The sequence below is a fragment of the Lissotriton vulgaris genome, unplaced genomic scaffold (genome assembly GCF_964263255.1).
Source record: "Lissotriton vulgaris unplaced genomic scaffold, aLisVul1.2 SCAFFOLD_1050, whole genome shotgun sequence".
Classification (NCBI taxonomy): Eukaryota; Metazoa; Chordata; class Amphibia; order Caudata; family Salamandridae; genus Lissotriton; species Lissotriton vulgaris.
Window position 1 is genome coordinate 657,087 of NW_028242719.1, and position 15,301 is coordinate 672,387.

Consider the following 15,301-nt stretch of genomic DNA (forward strand, 5'->3'; position numbering starts at 1 on the left):
CCTCAGATGGCCCTGCCACGCCTTGTCTCAGTAGCCTGTAATGTGTCATGCCTCAGATGGCCCTGCCACGCCTTGTCTCACATGCCTGTAATGTGCCATGCCTCAGATGGCCCTGCCACGCCTTGTCTCACATGCCTGGAATGTGCCATGCCTCAGATGGCCCTGCCACGCCTTGTCTCACATGCCTGGAATGTGCCATGCCTCAGATGGCCCTGCCACGCCTTGTTTCAGTAGCCTGTAATGTGTCATGCCTCAGATGGCCCTGCCACGCCTTGTCTCACATGCCTGTAATGTGCCATGCCTCAGATGGCCCTGCCACGCCTTGTCTCACATGCCTGGAATGTGCCATGCCTCAGATGGCCCTGCCACGCCTTGTCTCACATGCCCGGAATGTGCCATGCTTCAGACGACCCTGCCACGCCTTGTCTCAGAAGCCTGGAATGTGCCATGCTTTAGACGACCCTGCCACGCCTTGTCTCAGAAGCCTGGAATGTGCCATGCTTCAAACGACCCTGCCATGCCTTGTCTCAGAAGCCTGGAATGTGCCAGGCTTCAGACTACCCTGCCACGCCTTGTCTCAGAAGCCTGGAATGTGCCAGGCTTCAGACGACCCTGCCACGCCTTGTCTCAGAAGCCTGGAATGTGCCATGCTTCAGACGACCCTGCCACGCCTTGTCTCAGAAGCCTGGAATGTGCCATGCCTCTGATGGCCCTGCCACGCCTTGTCTCACATGCTTGGAATGTGCCATGCCTCAGATGGCCCTGCCACGCCTTGTCTCAGAAGCCTGGACTGTGCCATGCCTCAGATGGCCCTGCCACGCCTTGTCTCAGAAGCCTGTAATGTGCTATGCTTCAGACGACCCTGCCACGCCTTGTCTCAGAAGCCTGGAATGTGCCATGCTTCAGACGACCCTGCCACGCCTTGTCTCAGAAGCCTGGAATGTGCCATGCTTCAGGCGACCCTGCCACGCCTTGTCTCAGAAGCCTGTAATGTGCCATGCTTCAAAAGCCCCTGCCACGCCTTGTCTCAGAAGCCTGTAATGTGCCATGCTTCAGACGCCCCTGCCACGCCTTGTCTCAGAAGCCTGGAATGTGCCATGCTTTAGACGACCCTGCCACGCCTTGTCTCAGAAGCCTGGAATGTGCCATGCTTCAGACGACCCTGCCACGCCTTGTCTCACATGCCTGGAATGTGCCAGGCCTCAGATGGCCCTGCCACGCCTTGTCTCACATGCCTGGAAGGTGTCATGCTTCAGACGACCCTGCCACGCCTTGTCTCAGAAGCCTGGAATGTGCCATGCTTCGGACGACCCTGCCACGCCTTGTCTCAGAAGCCTGGAATGTGCCATGCTTCAGATGACCCTGCCACGCCTTGTCTCAGAAGCATGGAATGTACGATGCCTCTGATAGCCCTGCCACGCCTTGTCTCACATGCCTGGAATGTGCCATGCCTCAGATGGCCCTGCCACGCCTTGTCTCACATGCCTGGAATGTGCCATGCCTCAGATGGCCCTGCCACGCCTTGTCTCAGTAGCCTGTAATGTGTCATGCCTCAGATGGCCCTGCCACGCCTTGTCTCACATGCCTGTAATGTGCCATGCCTCAGATGGCCCTGCCACGCCTTGTCTCACATGCCTGGAATGTGCCATGCCTCAGATGGCCCTGCCACGCCTTGTCTCACATGCCTGGAATGTGCCATGCCTCAGATGGCCCTGCCACGCCTTGTCTCAGTAGCCTGTAATGTGTCATGCCTCAGATGGCCCTGCCACGCCTTGTCTCACATGCCTGTAATGTGCCATGCCTCAGATGGCCCTGCCATGCCTTGTCTCACATGTCTGGAATGTGCCATGCCTCAGATGGCCCTGCCACGCCTTGTCTCACATGCCCGGAATGTGCCATGCTTCAGACGACCCTGCCACGCCTTGTCTCAGAAGCCTGGAATGTGCCATGCTTTAGACAACCCTGCCACGCCTTGTCTCAGAAGCCTGGAATGTGCCATGCTTCAAACGACCCTGCCATGCCTTGTCTCAGAAGCCTGTAATGTGCCATGCCTCAGATGGCCCTGCCACGCCTTGTCTCAGAAGCCTGTAATGTGCCATGCTTCAGACGACCCTGCCACGCCTTGTCTCAGAAGCCTGGAATGTGCCATGCTTCAGACGCCCCTGCCACGCCTTGTCTCAGAAGCCTGTAATGTGCCATGCTTCAGACGACCCTGCCACGCCTTGTCTCAGAAGCCTGTAATGTGCCATGCCTCAGATGGCCCTGCCACGCCTTGTCTCACATGCCTGGAATGTACCATGCCTCAGATGGCCCTGTCACGCCTTGTCTCACATGCCTGGAATGTGCCATGCTTCAGATGACCCTGCCACGCTTGTCTCAGAAGCCTGGAATGTGCCATGCTTCAGACGACCCTGCCACGCCTTGTCTCAGAAGCCTGGAATGTGCCATGAATCAGGTGACCCTGCCACGCTTTGTCTCAGAAGCCTGGAATGTGCCATCCTTCAGATGACCCTGCCACGCCTTGCCTCAGAAGCCTGGAATGTGCCATGCCTCTGATGGCCCTGCCACGCCTTGTCTCACATGCCTGGAATGTGCCATGCCTCAGATGGCCCTGCCACGCCTTGTCTCAGAAGCCTGGAATGTGCCATGCCTCAGATGGCCCTGCCACACCATGTCTCAGAAGCCTGTAATGTGCCATGCTTCAGATGACCCTGCCACGCCTTGTCTCAGAAGCCTGTAATGTGCCATGCCTCAGATGGCCCTGCCACGCCTTGTCTCAGAAGCCTGTAATGTGCCATGCTTCAGACGACCCTGCCACGCCTTGTCTCAGAAGCCTGTAATGTGCCATGCCTCAGATGGCCCTGCCACGCCTTGTCTCACATGCCTGGAATGTGCCATGCCTCAGATGGCCCTGCCACGCCTTGTCTCACATGCCTGGAATGTGCTGTGCTTCAGACGACCCTGCCACACCTTGTCTCAGAAGCCTGGAATGTGCCATGCTTCAGAGGACCCTGCCACGCCTTGTCTCAGAAGCCTGGAATGCGCCATGCTTCAGACGACCCTGCCACGCCTTGTCTCAGAAGCCTGGAATGTGCCATGCTTCAGACGACCCTGCCACGCCTTGTCTCAGAAGCCTGGAATGTGCCATGCTTCAGACGACCCTGCCACCCCTTGTCTCAGAAGCCTGGAATGTGCCATGCTTCAGACGACCCTGCCACGCCTTGTCTCAGAAGCCTGGAATGTGCAATGCCTCTGATGGCCCTGCCACGCCTTGTCTCACATGCCTGGAATGTGCCATGCCTCAGATGGCCCTGCCACGCCTTGTCTCAGAAGCCTGGAATGTGCCATGCCTCAGATGGCCCTGCCACGCCTTGTCTCAGAAGCCTGTGATGTGCCATGCTTCAGACGACCCTGCTACGCCTTGTCTCATAAGCCTGGAATGTGCCACGCTTCAGACGACCCTGCCACGCCTTGTCTCAGAAGCCTGGAATGTGCCATGCTTCAGACGACCCTGCCACGCCTTGCCTCAGAAGCCTGTAATGTGCCATGCTTCAGACGACCCTGCCACGCCTTGTCTCAGAAGCCTGGAATGTGCCATGCTTCAGACGACCCTGCCACGCCTTGTCTCAGAAGGCTGGAATGTGTCATGCTTCAGACGACCCTGTCACGCCTTGTCTCAGAAGCCTGGAATGTGCCATGCTTCAGACGACCCTGCCACGCCTTGTCTCAGAAGCCTGGAATGTGCCATGCCTCAGATGGCCCTGCCACACCCTGTCTCAGTAGCCTGGAATGTGCCATGCCTCAGATGGCCCTGCCACGCCTTGTCTCAGAAGCCTGTAATGTGCCATACTTCAGACGACCCTGCCACGCCTTGTCTCAGAAGCCTGTAATGTGCCATGCCTCAGATGGCCCTGCCACGCCTTGTCTCACATGCCTCTAATGTGCCATGCCTCAGATGGCCCTGCCACGCCTTGTCTCACATGCCTGCAATGTGCCATGCCTCAGATGGCCCTGCCACGCCTTGTCTCAGAAGCTTGGAATGTGCCAGGCTTCAGACGACCCTGCCACGCCTTGTCTCAGAAGCCTGGAATGTGCCATGCTTCAGACGACCCTGCCACGCCTTGTCTCAGAAGCCTGGAATGTGCCATGCCTCTGATGGCCCTGCCACGCCTTGTCTCACATGCTTGGAATGTGCCATGCCTCAGATGGCCCTGCCACGCCTTGTCTCAGAAGCCTGGACTGTGCCATGCCTCAGATGGCCCTGCCACGCCTTGTCTCAGAAGCCTGTAATGTGCTATGCTTCAGACGACCCTGCCACGCCTTGTCTCAGAAGCCTGGAATGTGCCATGCTTCAGACGACCCTGCCACGCCTTGTCTCAGAAGCCTGGAATGTGCCATGCTTCAGGCGACCCTGCCACGCCTTGTCTCAGAAGCCTGTAATGTGCCATGCTTCAAAAGCCCCTGCCACGCCTTGTCTCAGAAGCCTGTAATGTGCCATGCCTCTGATGGCCCTGCCACGCCTTGTCTCACATGCCTGGAATGTGCCATGCTTCAGATGACCCTGCCACGCTTGTCTCAGAAGCCTGGAATGTGCCATGCTTCAGACGACCCTGCCACGCCTTGTCTCAGAAGCTTGGAATGTGCCAGGCTTCAGACGACCCTGCCACGCCTTGTCTCAGAAGCCTGTAATGTGCCATCCTTCAGATGACCCTGCCACGCCTTGCCTCAGAAGCCTGGAATGTGCCATGCCTCTGATGGCCCTGCCACGCCTTGTCTCACATGCCTGGAATGTGCCATGCCTCAGATGGCCCTGCCACGCCTTGTCTCAGAAGCCTGGAATGTGCCATGCCTCAGATGGCCCTGCCACACCATGTCTCAGAAGCCTGTAATGTGCCATGCTTCAGATGACCCTGCCACGCCTTGTCTCAGAAGCCTGTAATGTGCCATGCCTCAGATGGCCCTGCCACGCCTTGTCTCAGAAGCCTGTAATGTGCCATGCTTCAGACGACCCTGCCACGCCTTGTCTCAGAAGCCTGTAATGTGCCATGCCTCAGATGGCCCTGCCACGCCTTGTCTCACATGCCTGGAATGTGCCATGCCTCAGATGGCCCTGCCACGCCTTGTCTCACATGCCTGGAATGTGCTGTGCTTCAGACGACCCTGCCACACCTTGTCTCAGAAGCCTGGAATGTGCCATGCTTCAGAGGACCCTGCCACGCCTTGTCTCAGAAGCCTGGAATGCGCCATGCTTCAGACGACCCTGCCACGCCTTGTCTCAGAAGCCTGGAATGTGCCATGCTTCAGACGACCCTGCCACGCCTTGTCTCAGAAGCCTGGAATGTGCCATGCTTCAGACGACCCTGCCACCCCTTGTCTCAGAAGCCTGGAATGTGCCATGCTTCAGACGACCCTGCCACGCCTTGTCTCAGAAGCCTGGAATGTGCAATGCCTCTGATGGCCCTGCCACGCCTTGTCTCACATGCCTGGAATGTGCCATGCCTCAGATGGCCCTGCCACGCCTTGTCTCAGAAGCCTGGAATGTGCCATGCCTCAGATGGCCCTGCCACGCCTTGTCTCAGAAGCCTGTGATGTGCCATGCTTCAGACGACCCTGCTACGCCTTGTCTCATAAGCCTGGAATGTGCCACGCTTCAGACGACCCTGCCACGCCTTGTCTCAGAAGCCTGGAATGTGCCATGCTTCAGACGACCCTGCCACGCCTTGCCTCAGAAGCCTGTAATGTGCCATGCTTCAGACGACCCTGCCACGCCTTGTCTCAGAAGCCTGGAATGTGCCATGCTTCAGACGACCCTGCCACGCCTTGTCTCAGAAGGCTGGAATGTGTCATGCTTCAGACGACCCTGTCACGCCTTGTCTCAGAAGCCTGGAATGTGCCATGCTTCAGACGACCCTGCCACGCCTTGTCTCAGAAGCCTGGAATGTGCCATGCCTCAGATGGCCCTGCCACACCCTGTCTCAGTAGCCTGGAATGTGCCATGCCTCAGATGGCCCTGCCACGCCTTGTCTCAGAAGCCTGTAATGTGCCATACTTCAGACGACCCTGCCACGCCTTGTCTCAGAAGCCTGTAATGTGCCATGCCTCAGATGGCCCTGCCACGCCTTGTCTCACATGCCTCTAATGTGCCATGCCTCAGATGGCCCTGCCACGCCTTGTCTCACATGCCTGCAATGTGCCATGCCTCAGATGGCCCTGCCACGCCTTGTCTCAGAAGCTTGGAATGTGCCAGGCTTCAGACGACCCTGCCACGCCTTGTCTCAGAAGCCTGGAATGTGCCATGCTTCAGACGACCCTGCCACGCCTTGTCTCAGAAGCCTGGAATGTGCCATGCCTCTGATGGCCCTGCCACGCCTTGTCTCACATGCTTGGAATGTGCCATGCCTCAGATGGCCCTGCCACGCCTTGTCTCAGAAGCCTGGACTGTGCCATGCCTCAGATGGCCCTGCCACGCCTTGTCTCAGAAGCCTGTAATGTGCTATGCTTCAGATGACCCTGCCACGCCTTGTCTCAGAAGCCTGGAATGTGCCATGCTTCAGACGACCCTGCCACGCCTTGTCTCAGAAGCCTGGAATGTGCCATGCTTCAGGCGACCCTGCCACGCCTTGTCTCAGAAGCCTGTAATGTGCCATGCTTCAAAAGCCCCTGCCACGCCTTGTCTCAGAAGCCTGTAATGTGCCATGCTTCAGACGCCCCTGCCACGCCTTGTCTCAGAAGCCTGGAATGTGCCATGCTTTAGACGACCCTGCCACGCCTTGTCTCAGAAGCCTGGAATGTGCCATGCTTCAGACGACCCTGCCACGCCTTGTCTCACATGCCTGGAATGTGCCAGGCCTCAGATGGCCCTGCCACGCCTTGTCTCACATGCCTGGAAGGTGTCATGCTTCAGACGACCCTGCCACGCCTTGTCTCAGAAGCCTGGAATGTGCCATGCTTCAGACGACCCTGCCACGCCTTGTCTCAGAAGCCTGGAATGTGCCATGCTTCAGACGACCCTGCCACGCCTTGTCTCAGAAGCATGGAATGTACGATGCCTCTGATAGCCCTGCCACGCCTTGTCTCACATGCCTGGAATGTGCCATGCCTCAGATGGCCCTGCCACACCTTGTCTCACATGCCTGGAATGTGCCATGCCTCAGATGGCCCTGCCACGCCTTGTCTCAGTAGCCTGTAATGTGTCATGCCTCAGATGGCCCTGCCACGCCTTGTCTCACATGCCTGGAATGTGCCATGCCTCAGATGGCCCTGCCACGCCTTGTCTCACATGCCTGGAATGTGCCATGCCTCAGATGGCCCTGCCACGCCTTGTCTCACATGCCTGGAATGTGCCATGCCTCAGATGCCCTGCCACGCCTTGTCTCAGTAGCCTGTAATGTGTCATGCCTCAGATGGCCCTGCCACGCCTTGTCTCACATGCCTGTAATGTGCCATGCCTCAGATGGCCCTGCCACGCCTTGTCTCACATGCCTGGAATGTGCCATGCCTCAGATGGCCCTGCCACGCCTTGTCTCACATGCCCGGAATGTGCCATGCTTCAGACGACCCTGCCACGCCTTGTCTCAGAAGCCTGGAATGTGCCATGCTTTAGACGACCCTGCCACGCCTTGTCTCAGAAGCCTGGAATGTGCCATGCTTCAAACGACCCTGCCATGCCTTGTCTCAGAAGCCTGTAATGCGCCATGCCTCAGATGGCCCTGCCACGCCTTGTCTCAGAAGCCTGTAATGTGCCATGCTTCAGACGACCCTGCCACGCCTTGTCTCAGAAGCCTGGAATGTGCCATGCTTCAGACGCCCCTGCCACGCCTTGTCTCAGAAGCCTGTAATGTGCCATGCTTCAGACGACCCTGCCACGCCTTGTCTCAGAAGCCTGTAATGTGCCATGCCTCAGATGGCCCTGCCACGCCTTGTCTCACATGCCTGGAATGTACCATGCCTCAGATGGCCCTGTCACGCCTTGTCTCACATGCCTGGAATGTGCCATGCTTCAGACGACCCTGCCACGCCTTGTCTCAGAAGCCTGGAATGTGCCATGCTTCAGACGACCCTGCCACGCCTTGTCTCAGAAGCCTGGAATGTGCCATGAATCAGGTGACCCTGCCACGCCTTGTCTCAGAAGCCTGGAATGTGCCATGCTTCAGATGACCCTGCCACGCCTTGCCTCAGAAGCCTGGAATGTGCCATGCCTCTGATGGCCCTGCCACGCCTTGTCTCACATGCCTGGAATGTGCCATGCCTCAGATGGCCCTGCCACGCCTTGTCTCAGAAGCCTGGAATGTGCCATGCCTCAGATGGCCCTGCCACACCATGTCTCAGAAGCCTGTAATGTGCCATGCTTCAGATGACCCTGCCACGCCTTGTCTCAGAAGCCTGTAATGTGCCATGCCTCAGATGGCCCTGCCACGCCTTGTCTCAGAAGCCTGTAATGTGCCATGCTTCAGACGACCCTGCCACGCCTTGTCTCAGAAGCCTGTAATGTGCCATGCCTCAGATGGCCCTGCCACGCCTTGTCTCACATGCCTGGAATGTGCCATGCCTCAGATGGCCCTGCCACGCCTTGTCTCACATGCCTGGAATGTGCTGTGCTTCAGACGACCCTGCCACACCTTGTCTCAGAAGCCTGGAATGTGCCATGCTTCAGAGGACCCTGCCACGCCTTGTCTCAGAAGCCTGGAATGCGCCATGCTTCAGACGACCCTGCCACGCCTTGTCTCAGAAGCCTGGAATGTGCCATGCTTCAGACGACCCTGCCACGCCTTGTCTCAGAAGCCTGGAATGTGCCATGCTTCAGACGACCCTGCCACCCCTTGTCTCAGAAGCCTGGAATGTGCCATGCTTCAGACGACCCTGCCACGCCTTGTCTCAGAAGCCTGGAATGTGCAATGCCTCTGATGGCCCTGCCACGCCTTGTCTCACATGCCCGGAATGTGCCATGCCTCAGATGGCACTGCCACGCCTTGTCTCAGAAGCCTGGAATGTGCCATGCCTCAGATGGCCCTGCCACGCCTTGTCTCAGAAGCCTGTAATGTGCCATGCTTCAGACGACCCTGCTACGCCTTGTCTCAGAAGCCTGGAATGTGCCATGCTTCAGACGACCCTGCCACGCCTTGTCTCAGAAGCCTGGAATGTGCCATGCTTCAGACGACCCTGCCACGCCTTGCCTCAGAAGCCTGTAATGTGCCATGCTTCAGACGACCCTGCCACGCCTTGTCTCAGAAGCCTGGAATGTGCCATGCTTCAGACGACCCTGCCACGCCTTGTCTCAGAAGGCTGGAATGTGTCATGCTTCAGACGACCCTGTCACGCCTTGTCTCAGAAGCCTGGAATGTGCCATGCTTCAGACGACCCTGCCACGCCTTGTCTCAGAAGCCTGGAATGTGCCATGCCTCAGATGGCCCTGCCACACTTTGTCTCAGTAGCCTGGAATGTGCCATGCCTCAGATGGCCCTGCCACGCCTTGTCTCAGAAGCCTGTAATGTGCCATGCTTCAGACGACCCTGCCACGCCTTGTCTCAGAAGCCTGTAATGTGCCATGCCTCAGATGGCCCTGCCACGCCTTGTCTCACATGCCTCTAATGTGCCATGCCTCAGATGGCCCTGCCACGCCTTGTCTCACATGCCTGCAATGTGCCATGCCTCAGATGGCCCTGCCACGCCTTGTCTCAGAAGCCTGGAATGTGCAATGCCTCAGATGGCCCTGCCACGCCTTGTCTCAGAAGCCTGGAATGTGCCATGCTTCAGATGACCCTGCCACGCCTTGTCTCAGAATCCTGGAATGTGCCATGCTTCAGACGACCCTGCCACGCCTTGTCTCAGAAGCCTGGAAAGTGCCATGCCTCAGATGGCCCTGCCACGCCTTGTCTCACATGCCTGTAATGTGCCATGCCTCAGATGGCCCTGCCACACCTTGTCTCAGAAGCCTGTAATGTGCCATGCCTCAGATGACCCTGCCACACCTTGTCTCAGAAGCCTGGAATGTGCCATGCTTTAGACGACCCTGCCACGCCTTGTCTCAGAAGCCTGGAATGTGCCATGCTTTTAGACAACCCTGCCACGCCTTGTCTCAGAAGCCTGTAATGTGCCATGCCTCAGATGGCCCTGCCACGCCTTGTCTCAGAAGCCTGTAATGTGCCATGCTTCAAACGACCCTGCCACGCCTTGTCTCAGAAGCCTGGAATGTGCCATGCTTCAGACGCCCCTGCCACGCCTTGTCTCAGAAGCCTGTAATGTGCCATGCTTCAGATGACCCTGCCACGCCTTGTCTCAGAAGCCTGTAATGTGCCATGCCTCAGATGGCCCTGCCACGCCTTGTCTCACATGCCTGGAATGTGCCATGCCTCAGACGACCCTGCCACGCCTTGTCTCAGAAGCCTGGAATGTGCCATGCTTCAGACGACCCTGCCACGCCTTGTCTCAGAAGCCTGGAATGTGCCATGCTTCAGACGACCCTGCCACGCCTTGTCTCAGAAGCCTGGAATGTGCCATGCTTCAGACGACCCTGCCACGCCTTGTCTCAGAAGCCTGGAATGTGCCATGCCTCTGATGGCCCTGCCACGCCTTGTCTCACATGCCTGGAATGTGCCACGCCTCGGATGGCCCTGCCACGCCATGTCTCAGAAGCCTGGAATGTGCCATGCCTCAGATGGCCCTGCCACGCCATGTCTCAGAAGCCTGTAATGTGCCATGCTTCAGACGACCCTGCCACGCCTTGTCTCAGAAGCCTGTAATGTGCCATGCCTCAGATGGCCCTGCCACGCCTTGTCTCAGAAGCCTGTAATGTGCCATGCTTCAGATGACCCTGCCACGCCTTGTCTCAGAAGCCTGTAATGTGCCATGCCTCAGATGGCCCTGCCATGCCTTGTCTCACATGCCTGTAATGTGCCATGCCTCAGATGGCCCTGCCACGCCTTGTCTCACATGCCTGGAATGTGCCGTGCTTCAGACGACCCTGCCACGCCTTGTCTCAGAAGCCTGGAATGTGCCATGCTTCAGAGGACCCTGCCACGCCTTGTCTCAGAAGCCTGGAATGTGCCATGCTTCAGACTACCCTGCCACGCCTTGTCTCAGAAGCCTGGAATGTGCCATGCTTCAGACGACCCTGCCACGCCTTGTCTCAGAAGCCTGGAATGTGCCATGCTTCAGACGACCCTGCCACGCCTTGTCTCAGAAGCCTGGAATGTGCCATGCTTCAGACGACCCTGCCACGCCTTGTCTCAGAAGCCTGGAATGTGCCATGCCTCTGATGGACCTGCCATGCCTTGTCTCACATGCTTGGAATGTGCCATGCCTCAGATGGCCCTGCCACGCCTTGTCTCAGAAGCCTGGGCTGTGCCATGCCTCAGATGGCCCTGCCACGCCTTGTCTCAGAAGCCTGTAATGTGCTATGCTTCAGACGACCCTGCCACGCCTTGTCTCAGAAGCCTGGAATGTGCCATGCTTCAGACGACCCTGCCACGCCTTGTCTCAGAAGCCTGGAATGTGCCATGCTTCAGACGACCCTGCCACGCCTTGTCTCAGAAGCCTGTAATGTGCCATGCTTCAGACGCCCCTGCCACGCCTTGTCTCAGAAGCCTGTAATGTGCCATGCTTCAGACGCCCCTGCCACGCCTTGTCTCAGAAGCCTGGAATGTGCCATGCTTTAGACGACCCTGCCACGCCTTGTCTCAGAAGCCTGGAATGTGCCATGCTTCAGACGACCCTGCCACGCCTTGTCTCAGAAGCCTGTAATGCGCCATGCCTCAGATGGCCCTGCCACGCCTTGTCTCAGAAGCCTGTAATGTGCCATGCTTCAGACGACCCTGCCACGCCTTGTCTCAGAAGCCTGGAATGTGCCATGCTTCAGACGCCCCTGCCACGCCTTGTCTCAGAAGCCTGTAATGTGCCATGCTTCAGACGCCCCTGCCACGCCTTGTCTCAGAAGCCTGTAATGTGCCATGCCTCAGATGGCCCTGCCACGCCTTGTCTCACATGCCTGGAATGTGCCATGCCTCAGATGGCCCTGCCACGCCTTGTCTCACATGCCTGGAATGTGCCATGCTTCAGACGACCCTGCCACGCCTTGTCTCAGAAGCCTGGAATGTGCTATGCTTCAGACAACCCTGCCACGCCTTGTCTCAGAAGCCTGGAATGTGCCATGCTTCAGACAACCCTGCCACGCCTTGTCTCAGAAGCCTGGAATGTGCCATGCCTCTGATGGCCCTGCCACGCCTTGTCTCACATGCCTGGAATGTGCCATGCCTCAGATGGCCCTGCCACGCCTTGTTTAAGAAGCCTGGAATGTGCCATGCTTCAGACGACCCTGCCACGCCTTGTCTCAGAAGCCTGGAATGTGCCATGCTTCAGACGCCCCTGCCACACCTTGTCTCAGAAGCCTGTAATGTGCCATGCTTCAGACGACCCTGCCACGCCTTGTCTCAGAAGCCTGTAATGTCCCATGCCTCAGATGTCCCTGCCATGCCTTGTCTCACATGCCTGGAATGTGCCATGCCTCAGATGGCCCTGCCACGCCTTATCTCACATGCCTGGAATGTGCCATGCTTCAGACGACCCTGCCACGCCTTGTCTCAGAAGCCTGGAATGTGCCATGCTTCAGACAACCCTGCCACGCCTTGTCTCAGAAGCCTGGAATGTGCCATGCTTCAGACGACCCTGCCACGCCTTGTCTCAGAAGCCTGGAATGTGCCATGCCTCTGATGGCCCTGCCACGCCTTGTCTCACATGCCTGGAATGTGCCATGCCTCAGATGGCCCTGCCACGCCTTGTCTCAGAAGCCTGGAATGTGCCATGCCTCAGATGGCCCTGCCACGCCATGTCTCAGAAGCCTGTAATGTGCCATGCTTCAGACGACCCTGCCACGCCTTGTCTCAGAAGCCTGTAATGTGCCATGCCTCAGATGGCCCAGCCACGCCTTGTCTCAGAAGCCTGTAATGTGCCATGCTTCAGACGACCCTGCCACGCCTTGTCTCAGAAGCCTGTAATGTGCCATGCCTCAGATGGCCCTGCCACGCCTTTTCTCACATGCCTGGAATGTGCCATGCCTCAGATGGCCCTGCCACGCCTTGTCTCACATGCCTGGAATGTGTCGTGCTTCAGACGACCCTGCCACGCCTTGTCTCAGAAGCCTGGAATGTGCCATGCTTCAGACGCCCCTGCCACGCCTTGTCTCAGAAGCCTGTAATGTGCCATGCTTCAGACGCCCCTGCCACGCCTTGTCTCAGAAGCCTGGAATGTGCCATGCTTTAGACGACCCTGCCACGCCTTGTCTCAGAAGCCTGGAATGTGCCATGCTTCAGACGACCCTGCCACGCCTTGTCTCAGAAGCCTGTAATGCGCCATGCCTCAGATGGCCCTGCCACGCCTTGTCTCAGAAGCCTGTAATGTGCCATGCTTCAGACGACCCTGCCACGCCTTGTCTCAGAAGCCTGGAATGTGCCATGCTTCAGACGCCCCTGCCACGCCTTGTCTCAGAAGCCTGTAATGTGCCATGCTTCAGACGCCCCTGCCACGCCTTGTCTCAGAAGCCTGTAATGTGCCATGCCTCAGATGGCCCTGCCACGCCTTGTCTCACATGCCTGGAATGTGCCATGCCTCAGATGGCCCTGCCACGCCTTGTCTCACATGCCTGGAATGTGCCATGCTTCAGACGACCCTGCCACGCCTTGTCTCAGAAGCCTGGAATGTGCTATGCTTCAGACAACCCTGCCACGCCTTGTCTCAGAAGCCTGGAATGTGCCATGCTTCAGACAACCCTGCCACGCCTTGTCTCAGAAGCCTGGAATGTGCCATGCCTCTGATGGCCCTGCCACGCCTTGTCTCACATGCCTGGAATGTGCCATGCCTCAGATGGCCCTGCCACGCCTTGTTTAAGAAGCCTGGAATGTGCCATGCTTCAGACGACCCTGCCACGCCTTGTCTCAGAAGCCTGGAATGTGCCATGCTTCAGACGCCCCTGCCACACCTTGTCTCAGAAGCCTGTAATGTGCCATGCTTCAGACGACCCTGCCACGCCTTGTCTCAGAAGCCTGTAATGTCCCATGCCTCAGATGTCCCTGCCATGCCTTGTCTCACATGCCTGGAATGTGCCATGCCTCAGATGGCCCTGCCACGCCTTATCTCACATGCCTGGAATGTGCCATGCTTCAGACGACCCTGCCACGCCTTGTCTCAGAAGCCTGGAATGTGCCATGCTTCAGACAACCCTGCCACGCCTTGTCTCAGAAGCCTGGAATGTGCCATGCTTCAGACGACCCTGCCACGCCTTGTCTCAGAAGCCTGGAATGTGCCATGCCTCTGATGGCCCTGCCACGCCTTGTCTCACATGCCTGGAATGTGCCATGCCTCAGATGGCCCTGCCACGCCTTGTCTCAGAAGCCTGGAATGTGCCATGCCTCAGATGGCCCTGCCACGCCATGTCTCAGAAGCCTGTAATGTGCCATGCTTCAGACGACCCTGCCACGCCTTGTCTCAGAAGCCTGTAATGTGCCATGCCTCAGATGGCCCAGCCACGCCTTGTCTCAGAAGCCTGTAATGTGCCATGCTTCAGACGACCCTGCCACGCCTTGTCTCAGAAGCCTGTAATGTGCCATGCCTCAGATGGCCCTGCCACGCCTTTTCTCACATGCCTGGAATGTGCCATGCCTCAGATGGCCCTGCCACGCCTTGTCTCACATGCCTGGAATGTGTCGTGCTTCAGACGACCCTGCCACGCCTTGTCTCAGAAGCCTGGAATGTGCCATGCTTCAGACGACCCTGCCACGCCTTGTCTCAGAAGCCTGGAATGTGCCATGCTTCAGACGACCCTGCCACGCCTTGTCTCAGAAGCCTGGAATGTGCCATGCTTCAGACGACCCTGCCACGCCTTGTCTCAGAAGCCTGGAATGTGCCATGCCTCTGATGGCCCTGCCACGCCTTGTCTCACATGCCTGGAATGTGCCATGCCTCAGATGGCCCTGCCACGCCTTGTCTCAGAAGCCTGGAATGTGCCATGCCTCAGATGGCCCTGCCACGCCTTGTCTCAGAATCTTGTAATGTGCCATGCTTCAGACAACCCTGCCATGCCTTGTCTCAGAAGCCTGGAATGTGCCATGCTTCAGACGACCCTGCCACGCCTTGTCTCAGAAGCCTGGAATGTGCCATGATTCAGACGCCCCTGCCACGCCTTGTCTCAGAAGCCTGGAATGTGCCATGCTTCAGACGACCCTGCCACGCCTTGTCTCAGAAGCCTGTAATGTGCCATGCTTCAGACGACCCTGCCACGCCTTGTCTCAGAAGCCTGTAATGTGCCATGCCT